Here is an 11,954-nt window from a genome sequence, read left to right on the forward strand (position 1 = left end):
CAGTGGTCAAAAGTTCCCGAGCACTTAGACTTTACCCAGGTACCAATGTGAAGGGCTCCTTTACTTCCGGGTGCACTTTCCTTCCCTCTCTTGGCTGGGCTGAACATGTGACCAGTTCTGGGCAATGACATGTAAATGGAAACAGCCTATGTCCTTGCCAGAGCCTTAAATCAGCAGTACCTGAATCTCCAGGCTTCTCTGTCCCTCCTGTGGCCACAGTACAAGTGCATACTGGGATGGAGATGCTAAAAGGTCAAAGCAGTCTGGATGTCAGACTGGAGACCTGGAGGGCAATTGTTGTGGCTATTCAGCAGCACCTATGGCTTTGCATGAACAAGAAATAAAAACTTCTGCAGAGTTCAGCTCCTGAGGTTTAGGGTGGTTTGCTGCCAGAGCCCAACCTGACCCAACCTGACTGCTACCCCAAGTTACAGTTTTCAGTTCAAGTTCACTGAGGCCTGACTGGTGCACCCAGGCAGAGCTCTCTAACCTAGCAGGAAACCCAGGAACAGCAGAATGCTGAACCCGTTGTGGAGAAAACCATAATAATTTTTAGGTGAATTCAGTTTTGAGGTTTTTCTCCAATCTAAGCAACACTCAGGTCAGGGTTACGGTGCCCATTTTTCTTTTTCCGGTCTCCTGGAGAATGTATTTTTAGGGGGGAGCAGAGGTGGTTACCATCCATCATTTTGGAAAGTCATGAGATTTACAGAGATAGATGCCTAAACAAAGGACAAGGGTATTAACAAATCGAGCTGTCCAAAAGTCAGGGCTAATGTTAACCAAGATGAGCATTACTGCGATTCCATCAAGATGTCCTGTTATTTATTTAACTTTTCCATTTTCATTTTTTATTTGGGTAAGATAATTGCTTATGATAAGCCTCGGGTGTGGAGATCCAGTGCATACAGAGTGGCGAGGCAAGCTTCAGTCTGCAGTCTCGGGATGCACTGGGGAAGCGAATCGATGTATTAACATATTGAAATGATCTCAATTAATGTCCTTTAGTACTTTTCTTTAAAAAAGGAGGACCTCTCCAAAGTGAATGACCTACTCCCTACCAACAGGGAAAAGAAAGCCTGTTAGGAGAATAATGTGCTTACCTGCCTGAGGAAAGAGGATCTCTTCTGAGTCGATTTCATAAGAAACAAAAATAGATGCAGTGTTTCTTCCCCCTGGGTCTGACACCACAATGTTACTCATGTATGTCACTTCATAATATCTATGCCTGTGCCTCCCATTGCTTCTTGCCAAGACCGTAAATTGGACAACACTAGGACATTGGTGCCATAGGTCCTAAAATAGAACTTCAGTAAATGAGAGCTGTTTATTTAAATGACTTCAGCACACAATTATGACTATTTCAATGGAAAAGTAACCATGACATTCAGGCTCTCATGTGCCTGCTGTGCACCCTTCGGCCCCTTATCTCCTGATGCCCCTCTCCCCACTGCCCTCTCTCTTCTGACCTGAATACCCCAGAAGCTTAAGTAGAAGCGAACCTGGGTGTGGTGGTTGCTTCTGTGAAACTGGCAATGGTTTGGGACCTATTTTAGTATTTTCTCAGATAACAATAAAAACAGCCACTGGAGTTGGGTGGTGCTGATGATGAGCCCCAGAAATAGTATTGCTATCCTCTTTCTTATAGGTGAGAAAACTGAGGTTTGGAGAGTAACAGGCCCAGGGTCACACTTCTATTGAAGCTGCTGAAACCAACAAAAAAGATGGACGGGAGATGTTGTTAGAGGCATTGTTCCTTCCTTAACATGCCCTGCCTACCAAAAAAATTTAAAAATAAAAAAAAAAAGAAGAAAAGAAAAGAAAAACTCCTGCCTCCTTCTTGCCCTACTTTGATGAATTAAAAGGTAGAAGAGAACATTTGTCACTGACACTTCTTTATACTCCTTCTGATAATGATTGACCTTAGCAAGGGACATGACCCAAAAGAGAAAACAAAGAAGTAAATAATATCAAAAGGATTTTGACTCTTCAATCATCTGTTCATCTAAAACAACCAATAATTTACAATCCAGCTAAAACCCTAGCTCCTCCAAGAGCCTTCCTCGGTTAGTCTATATGGAGTGATTTCTCTCTCCACCGAGGGCCTTCCTTCACCACCTAAGATTTTCTCGGCCTTGGTGATCCATTGCTTGAGGGGTCCCTGCCTTCTGCACCCCAGAGGTCATGTCCCAGTCGGTTTTGGATTCACTGCACCACACACATAAAAATTAAGAGGGATGATCATAAATTCTAAGGAGGCACATTCTATCTCCTGAGCCCAAGGACTTTGGGGGACTCCCATTCTGGGAAATGGAGCCACCAGAAGCATGTATTCAGCCTCCCTTTGTGGTAGGAGCTGGAGCAAGCAAGACAGATACAGTCTAAGGGGATCTCACAGTCCGTGAGAGTTTCCCTCCCATAAACAGGATTACACTGATTTGCTCTAACAGTATTTTATTTGTAGTTGACTTTAACTTAAAACTCTCATATGGCTTTGTATTTTTAAAAGTTATGAAATATATATTGAATACAATAAAGTATATAAAGCATATATGTATGGTTCCAAGAATTATAATAAAATGATTTCCCATGAGCCCACCATCTAGATTAAGTCATACAATATTACTAATAACTGTGTGTTCCTCCTCATCCCAGTCCTACTTCCTACTCCACTATCCATGATTTACATTAACCATTTCTTTGCTTTCCTTTTTTCTTTTTTTGAGATGGAGTCTTGCTCTGTCACCAGGCTGGAGTGCAGTGGCACGATCCAGGCTCACTGCAACCTCCGCCTCCCAGGTTGAAGCGATTCTCCTGCCTCGGTCTCCTGAGTAGCTGGGACTACAGGTGTGCATCACCATGCCCAGCTAATTTTTGTATTTTTAGTAGAGATGGGGTTTCACCATGTTGGCCAGGATGGTCTTGATCTCTTGACCTTGTGATCTGCTTGCCTTGGCCTCCCAAAGTGCTGGGATTACAGGCATGAGCCACTGCTCCCATCCTGCTTTTCTTCATAGTTTCACCACACACATATGCATCACTACAAAATATATTGTGTGGGTTTGCCTATTTTTTCTACTTTTCTATAAATGAGAAATTCATTTATGTATATACTTTTCTATAAATGAGATGTCTTCTAACTTGCTTTCTAAAATTTATTTGCCCAACACAATATCTGTAAGATTCAACCACATTGAAAGTTTAATCACTTTTCTGTAGTTTAATCACTTTTACTGCTCTGTAACTTTGTATCATGTAAATACACCACAATATTTTTATGCATTCTATTTAATTGCAAACTTACTTGCAAAAACTGCAGTTACTTTTGCATCAACCTAACAATTCTGGTGGATATGAGGGCTAATTCTACTTTTTTGGCACTTACTATACCAACAATACTTCTATGAAAATCCTTGTACACATGTCCTGATGCATATATACTAGTATTTCTCTAGAGTGCTGTCTTAGTCTGTGTTGCTATAAAGGAATACCTGAGGCTGTGTAACCTGTAAATAAATGAGATTTGTTTGGCTCACAGTTATGCCAGCAGCACAAGAAGCATGGCAACAGCATCTGCTTCTGGTGAGAGTCTTAGACCGTTTCCACTCATGGTGGAAAGTAAAGGGGAGCAGGAACCACATGGCAAGAGGAAGGACAGAAGAAAAAGGCAGGAGCAGGTGCCAGGCTCATTTCAACAATTGGATCTTGTGGGAACTAATAGAGTTAGATTTCTCTCACAACCAACAGGACAATCATTCATAAGGAATCTACTCTTATGACCCAAATACCTCCCATCAGGCCCCACCTCCAACACTAATGATCAAATTTTAGTGTGAGATTTGGAAGGGACAAATATCCAAACTACATCAGGTGCATGCTATAGGAGTGGTTCTTTTTGTTATTGAGACAGAACATCTTCAATTTTGCTAGATAATGTCAAATGGTTTTCCAAAATAGTGGCAGAATTTGAGACTCTCCCTAGCACGGTATAAGAGTTTCTTTTATTCCACATTCTCACCTTCATTGATACTGCCTGTGGCAGGTATTTCTAGGTAGAAGCATTTAGACATGTTAAATATAATGAAAAAATCTGGAGACAGGAAAATCAATCTATAAGGCTTTAAAGTCAGACTCACTTGTAAAAATATATCTGGATATGCTATTTTATTTATTAAAAGAGTATGGCTGAGGTCAGCATCAACAGTCATAAATCATGCTGATAGCAGGTACCCTTACTATGATGTGATGAAAATGGTACTTCACCCCTGCAGTCTTCCTCCCAAACTCCATAACCTCAGTCTAATAAAAAAAATTCTAATAGAGGAACATACTACAATAGACTTGAGCACTACTTCTCAAAACTAGGAAAGTCTGCAAACCTACCACAGTGGAGAGGAACCTAAGGATAAATAAATGTAATGTAGTATCCTAGATGGGATCCTGGACAGTAACAGAACATTAGCTAGACCCACGTGTGCATGCCAAGGCCATGGCAAAGATCTAAATAATTGATCCAGTAGAAATTGAAATAAATGATGGACTGTAGTTAATAATAATGTATCAATATTGATTCATTAATTGTAACAAATGTACCATACTGAGGCAAAATGTTAATAACAGGGGAAATAGTGTCAGGGGTGGTAGGAGGAAGACATGGGAACTCTCTATACTGTCTGTTCAATATTTCTATAAGTCTAAAACTATTCTAAAAATTAGGCCGATTAATATTTTTTTAAAAATAATGCAGCTTCAGCTGGGCACACTGCCAAAATCCTAACACATAAAATTCTAAATTTATACACTTAAGAGAAGTTAGGATAAACTTTTATGGTGCACAAGGACTCATTAGTTATACATATAAAATGTAATAACATATGTTGGGTACAGCCACATCTATCTACAGATACATTGGGTCTCTATGCAATGAGAAGCCTTTTTCAAACTCTCCCTCCTCTTTTGGATCAGTTACTTATCCATTCGTCCATGAACGTAGAATGCCCACATGGATCTAGCCAAGTGAATCAGTGATGCCTCCATCCTCACTCTGCCTGCTGACAGTAGAATATTCTTCTCATGGTGAGAACAGACTCCACTGAGTGATCGGCTTTGTGCCTATGGAAAGGAAATTCCATGAGGGAGAGGCGATGTCTGCTTGCCTCATCACCATACACTTAGTTCCCAGCACAGTGCCTGGCAGAGGAAGTGCTCAACAAATTTTTGTTGAATAAATAAATTACTTCCCAAAAAACAGTACATTTCATATATTGCTCTTTAGTTCATGTGTTCTGATTACGGAGGAGACATTTACAACACTCCTGAATAAAAGAAGCGTTCATTGGGATCAAGCGCATGGCTACGGGGATCCCATGGAAGAAGCCCCCACCTGACAGCTGTCCAGGAACAGACACAAGAGAAGACTGAGTGTGCACAGCACGGTAATAGTTTGGGGGTGGGGGAAGCTGTGTTGGTTGTAGAGAAAAAGCAGAATGTGGGAAGCAGATCTCTTCTTCACAGAGCCCACGCAATCTAAGATACTCATATGGGTTGAATTGTGTCCCCCAAAATGGTGTGTTGAAGTCTTAACCCGCAGTACCTCAGAATGTGACCTTATTTGGAGATATGGTCTTTGCAGAGGTAATCAAGCTAAAATGAGGTCATGAAGGTAAACCTTAATCCAATGTGACTGGTGTCTTTACAAAAAGGGGAAATTTGGACACAGAGAGAGACACTCACAAAGGAAAGATGATGTGAAGAGGCACAGGGAGAAGATTGTCATCTATGTCATCTGCAAGCCAAGGAGAGACTTGAAATAGATTCTCTCTCTCTCTCTCTCTCTTTTTTTTTTTTTTTTTTTTTGATACTCCCAGGCTGGTGGCCTGATCTTGGCTCACAGCAACCTCCACCTCCTGGGTTCAAGCAATTCTCCTGCCTCAGCCTCCCAAGTAGCTGGGATTACAGGGGCCCACCATTACACTCAGTTAATTTTTTTTTGTATTTTTCATAGAGATGGGGTTTCATCATGTTGGCCAGGCTTGTCTTGAACTCCTGACCTCAGGTGATCTGCCCACCTCAGCCTCCCAAAATGTTGGGACTACAGGCATGAGACACCGTGCCCAGCCGAAACAGATTCTCTCTTACAGCCCTGAAAGAGCCAACCCTATAGACACCTTGATCTTGAACTTCCAGCCTCCAGAACTATGAGAGAAGACATTTCTGTTGTTTAAGCCACCCAGTCTGTGGTGCTTTGCCACAAAGTCCTCAAACACTCAGATACCAAGTGTGATGCTGATGAACTGGCCACATTCTTCTGACTTTGCTCCACTGCTCTTCCAATGTTCTCTTTGGAGACAGAAAGACTAGGTCAAGAAGGAATGAGAGAGGAGGCCAAAAGAGAATACTTTCTAAACAGAGAAGATCATCTAAGGTGAATAGTGAAGGGGGCCACATAAGCTTTCTGAGAACCACAGTGCAGAAGTGGGAGGTCAGGAGGCTGACACCAGAGGAGGAAAGGGCCACCATGAGATGCGAGCAGAGCCTAAACTCAAAGGCTCCTCAGAACCCAGGACAAAGTATGTTGTGAAAAAATGTTGTGCGCAAGGATAACCAAGCTCCATGGGAGGGAGATAGGCCAAGGTGCCAAGAGGGAATACGCAAAGGGGTCACGGAAGGATGACTGGATCCTGGACCTGGAGCAAACAGCCACAGCATGCCCTGAGCTGGCAATGGCAACAGAGACACATTCTAGGGTTTTATTTTTCTTAGCCATTGTATCTTTAAATTCCTTTATATAAAAAGTGTATAAAGAGTCACCCCTAGCAATCTGTGGAATGACGTTTCTGCTAGTGCTGTAATCACGTGCCAAATGTCTCCTGGAGGTTGTCCTTACTCTCTCTTTGACCTCACTCTGCCATCCTGGGTCACAAGTACCACTCTCCCTTCCCCCTACCTCCTGCTGTGGAAGGCTTCTCTCGCCTTCACTTTCTGCAGGCTTCCCTTCTGCTCTTTCTCAGGTCAGTCCTTCCATCCTTCCACCCAACCTTATGTGATATGTTTTTACTCTGTTTCTTTCCATTTCTTTCTTCTTCTCCTTCTCTTCTTCCCCTCCTCCTCTGCTTATCATCTTTTCTTCCTTTTTCTTTCCACACTTGTCCTTCTCTTTGAGTGTGTGTGCATTGATGTGTTTTGTTGGATATGTTGCAGATGATGAACTAGTGTCTGCCAGACATAATGCACTGAAATGGGTTACTCAGCCCTTCATTAATCATTCTAGTGCTGCTGGAAAGTTTAGCAGCTAAGTTGGATCTTTTGTAAAATATGTCCTTGGAGTTTCCTGTCACGGCCATCCCTAAGCCAAGTCTACACTCTATGTCTGCAAGAAGCAAAGAAAACAGGAACAGGAAAAAGACTGGAACCCTGAAGTAACTTACACATAATAATCTCAAAAAAATTCTAGCCGAATAAAGTGGACTCAAGGATAGACCAATTCTTTATTGGGAGAATTGTTCTGAGCTGGGTTGGTTTCCCAAGGAAGAGAAAAGGGATTACCTCTTCTGCTACACTTTTTGAATTAAATACATCCTCGTTTATCCTGGGTGCTTTAAATTTGGCATGGATAATGGCTAAAATCAGGAAGTTGGACTTCAATCTTCTAAGGATCCTCCCAACCCCAATTATTAGCCATCACCTCAATCTGAATACTTCCTCCTTGTTCAAATCCCAACCTAAGCTGGAAATCTGGAAGCCATGGGTGAGTTCTCCCTCCCACATAGACCCAAAACAGTCAGTTAGCAGATCCTGCCCTGTCTTCTGTCTTCTTGTGTTTTAAATTCTTCCTCCTCCTCCCCTGTTGCCTCTACCTTTGTTTAGCATCTGGGTCACTAAAAGGACTCCATGCCACTGGTCTCCAATCCATCCTTTGCTGCTGCCTCAGTGATGCCATCACACCTTTCCTTGCTCACCTGCTTCTGCAGCTCATCGCTGCCCTCACAGCCAAGCCCAATCCAACTTTTCAACAAGACTCAGTGTCATTTATGAGCATCTCTAGGCTCTCCGTAGCCACTTCCTAGCTCCCCTGGCTATACCCATGTGAATGTCTTGCAGTCCTGAATGGGCCATTCTCACTTTCCTCTTTGGCTTTTTATTTGCTGTCCCTTTCTCCTGAAGGTCATACAAATCTTCATCACCCAGCTATTGCCCCAGGTCAGCTGTCCCCGCTCCTCATTCTCCTTAACAGAGAGCACTAGCAAAGCTCCTGTCCCACTAGCATAAGGGCTGGTTTGCGTGGCCCCCTCCTCACCTGAAATTTGGGGACCCAAGCTATAACTTTCCAATGAATTACCTGTGGGATTTAACTGCCTGCTCATGCTGGTACATAATCATGTATTACCTAGCAAATAGCATTCAAAATAATCGCTATTATATGGTGTTAAAAATTACTACAGAATCTATACACATTGTTGAAATAGCATACTTTCTTAACTATGTCCTGAATGCTTGCGTTGTTGCTCTGAAGACATTAAGAAACCCTTAAGACTGAGACAATAAGGGACTCTTAAGTTATACAGCATGCCTAGTTTTTTTGTTTTACCTCTCATCGTCTCTGTAGCTCATGATGCCTCACACAGGGAGAATGAAGAGGACTCAAAGTCAAAAATTTAGAGAGAAAGAGCAGCATACCACTGAGAGAGAAAGGACACAACCAAAGTTGGAGATAGGAATTTCTACTTCTGGGGATGCCACCTGTGTTATACCACTCACTGCAATGGCCTATCCCATCCTTCTGAAGATGGGGACACTGGCTCTGTCCTTGTTCTTCCCCAGCAGGAGGGGGACTCTGCTCCCTGCAGAACATATGTGCCCAACAAGATGAATGAAGAGTGACTGGAATGGACATAGCAAATAACTTTTCCCTCACCTGCTGACTCAGATTGGTGGAAGCTTCTCGGAACACTGTGGTAAGAAAGATTTAGGGGCTGAGTCAGGGCTCAGCAGACAACATACCAAGGTAATCAGCAATGCCTCCCGTAGACTTGCGAAGGAGATGCCGTGCCACAAAGTCACTGTCCTCACGTGGAGACTTTTATAAGTGGATCAATTATTCCTGATCTTTCAACATTCTCAACAGAAACGTATTAAATCGTGTCTCCCTATCCACAGAGGGAGGCAAACAAGGTGGAAAGGAAGAAGACAAAGTCCCAAAGTTGAGGGCTAAGGGAGCAATCTCAAGAACACAACTTACTCTAGGCTCAGGTACTCCTCCATGAAGCTTTGACCCCAAAACTGGAGATCCCCTGCTCCACCTGGCAAACTTTTGCTTAGCCTGCAGCACATGTTCAAAGGTAACCTTTCCAATAAAGTTTTGCCCAGGCCTTCCCTTTCATGCTGTCTGTTCATGGAGCACTGGCCCATGTTGCTAATACACAGCTTGTGCAATGGGTCATATACCATTCCTAGTCTCCACACAGCTGTCTCTCCCACTAGACACAGCACTCCTTGAACATGTGTCCTTTGTCTTATTTGACTCTGTGTTCTCCAAGATTCACCCAGGGCTTTTAATGGTTTGTGGTTATTAAATGTAAGTTTCCTCAAAGGATAGTCTCAGGCATTGAGGATTTTTTTTTTAATCAGTGAGCATTATGGATACAGGAATATCTCTTTTATTGGACTTCACATTTTTATGCTTTGCAGACACCATGGGGTTTTTGCTGTTTCTTTGTTTGTGTTTGTTTTAACAAATTGAAGGTCTGTGGCAACCCTGCATTGGGCAAATGTATTGGTGCTATTTTTCCAACAGCACGTGCTCATTTTGTGTCTCTGTATCTCATTTTGGCAATTCTCACAATATGTCAAAATCTTTCATTATTATTATATCTGTTATGGTGATCTGTGATCAATGATATTTGATGCTACCAGTGTAATTGTTTTGGGGCTCCATGAACTGCACCCATATAAGACATCAAACTTTATTGCTAAATGTTGTGTGCCTTCTGACTGCTCCACTAACCAGCCATTCCTTGTCTCTCTTCCTCTTCTTCAGCCTCCCTGTTTCCTGAGACACAACAATATTGAAATTAAGCTAGCTAATAACCCTACAATGCCCTTTAAAAGTTCAAGTAAAAGGAAGAGTTTCCTGTCTCTCACTTTAAATAAAAAACTAGGGATGAAATATTACGTTTAGTGAGGAAGGTATGTCCAAAGTCAAAGATAGGTTGAAAGCTAGGTCTCTTGCACCAAACTGTTAGCCAAGTTATGAATGGAAAAAAAAAATCTCTTGAGGGAAATTAAAAGTGCTACTCCAGTGAACACATGAATGATAAGAAAGCAAAACAGCCCTATTGCTGAAACGAAGAAAAGTTGAGTAGTCCAGATAGCAGGTCAAACAGCCACAACGTTCTCTTAAGCCAAAGCCTAGTCCAGAGCAAGACCATAACTCTCTTCAATTCTGTGAAGGCTGAGAGATATAAGGAAGCTGCAGGAGAAAAGTTGGAAACTAGCAGAGGTTGGTTCATGAGGTTTAAGGAAAGAAACCATTTCCACGACATGAAAGTGCAAGGTGAAGCAGCAAGTGCTGATGGAGAAGCTACAGCAAGTTATCCAGAAAATCTAGCTAAGATCATTGATGAAGGTGGCTACTCTAAACAACAGATTTTCAATGCATATGAGATAGCCTTCTATTGAAAGAAGATGCCATCTAGGACTTTCATAACTGGAAAGAAGTCAATGCCTGGCTTCAAAAAATGGGCTGACTCTCTTGTTAGGAACTAATGCAGCTGGTAACTTTAAGTACAAGCCAATGTTCACAAATCCTAGAGTCCTTAAGAATTATGTTAACTCTACTCTGCCTGCGCTCTATGGATGGAAAAACAAAGCCTGTATGACAGCACATCTGTTTATAGCATGATTTACTGAATATTTTAAGCCCACTGTTGAGACCTATTGCTCAGAAAAAAAGGTTATTCTTTTCAAATGATTACTGCTCATTGACAATGCACCTGGTCACCCAGGAGCTCTGATGGAGATATACAGGAGATTTATGTTTTCATGCCTGCTAACACAACATCCATTCTGTAGCTGATAGACCAAGGAGTAAAGTCAACTTTCAAGGCTTATTATTTAAGAAATACATTTCACAGAGCTAGAGCTCCCATAGACAGTAATTCCTCTATTAGATCTGGGCAAAGTAAATAGAAATCCTTCTGGAAATGATTCACCATTTTAGATGTCATTAGGAACATTCACGATTCATGAAAGGAGGTTAGAATAGCAACATTAACAGGAGTCTGAATGAAGTTGATTCCAAACCCCATGAATGACTTTGAGGGTTCAAAACTTCAGTGGAGGAAGGACCTGTGGATGTGGTGGAACTAGTAAGAGAACTAGAATCACAGGTGGAGCCTGGAGCTGTAACTGAATTGCTGCAAAATCTCATGATAAAACTTAAATGGATGAGGAGTTGCTTCTTATGGATGAGCAAAGAAAGTGATTTCTTGAGATAGAATCTACTCCTGGTTAAGATGCTAGGAATGTTGTCAAAATGACAAAAAAAAGGATGTCGAATATTCCATAAAATAAGTTGATAAAGCAGTGACAGGGCTTGAGAGGATTGACTCCAATTTTGACAGAAGTTCCACTGTGGGTAAAATGCTATCTAACAGTACTGCATGCTAGAGATAAATATTTTTGTGAAAGGAAGAGTCCATTGATGCGGAAAACTTCATTGTTTTCTTATTTTTAAAAATTGCGACCAGGCATGGTGGCTCATGCCTGTAATCCCAACACTTTGGGAAGCTGGGGCAGGCAGATTGCTTGAGCTCAGGAGTTCAAGACCCACATCGGCAACATGGCAAAACCCCATCTCTATCAAAAATTTAAAAAAAAAAAAAAAATCAGCCAGACATGGTGGTATGTACCTGTGGTCCCAGCTACTCGGGAGGCTGAGATGGGAAGATCACTTG

The sequence above is a fragment of the Theropithecus gelada genome, chromosome 1 (assembly GCF_003255815.1).
Source record: "Theropithecus gelada isolate Dixy chromosome 1, Tgel_1.0, whole genome shotgun sequence".
Lineage (NCBI taxonomy): Eukaryota > Metazoa > Chordata > Mammalia > Primates > Cercopithecidae > Theropithecus > Theropithecus gelada.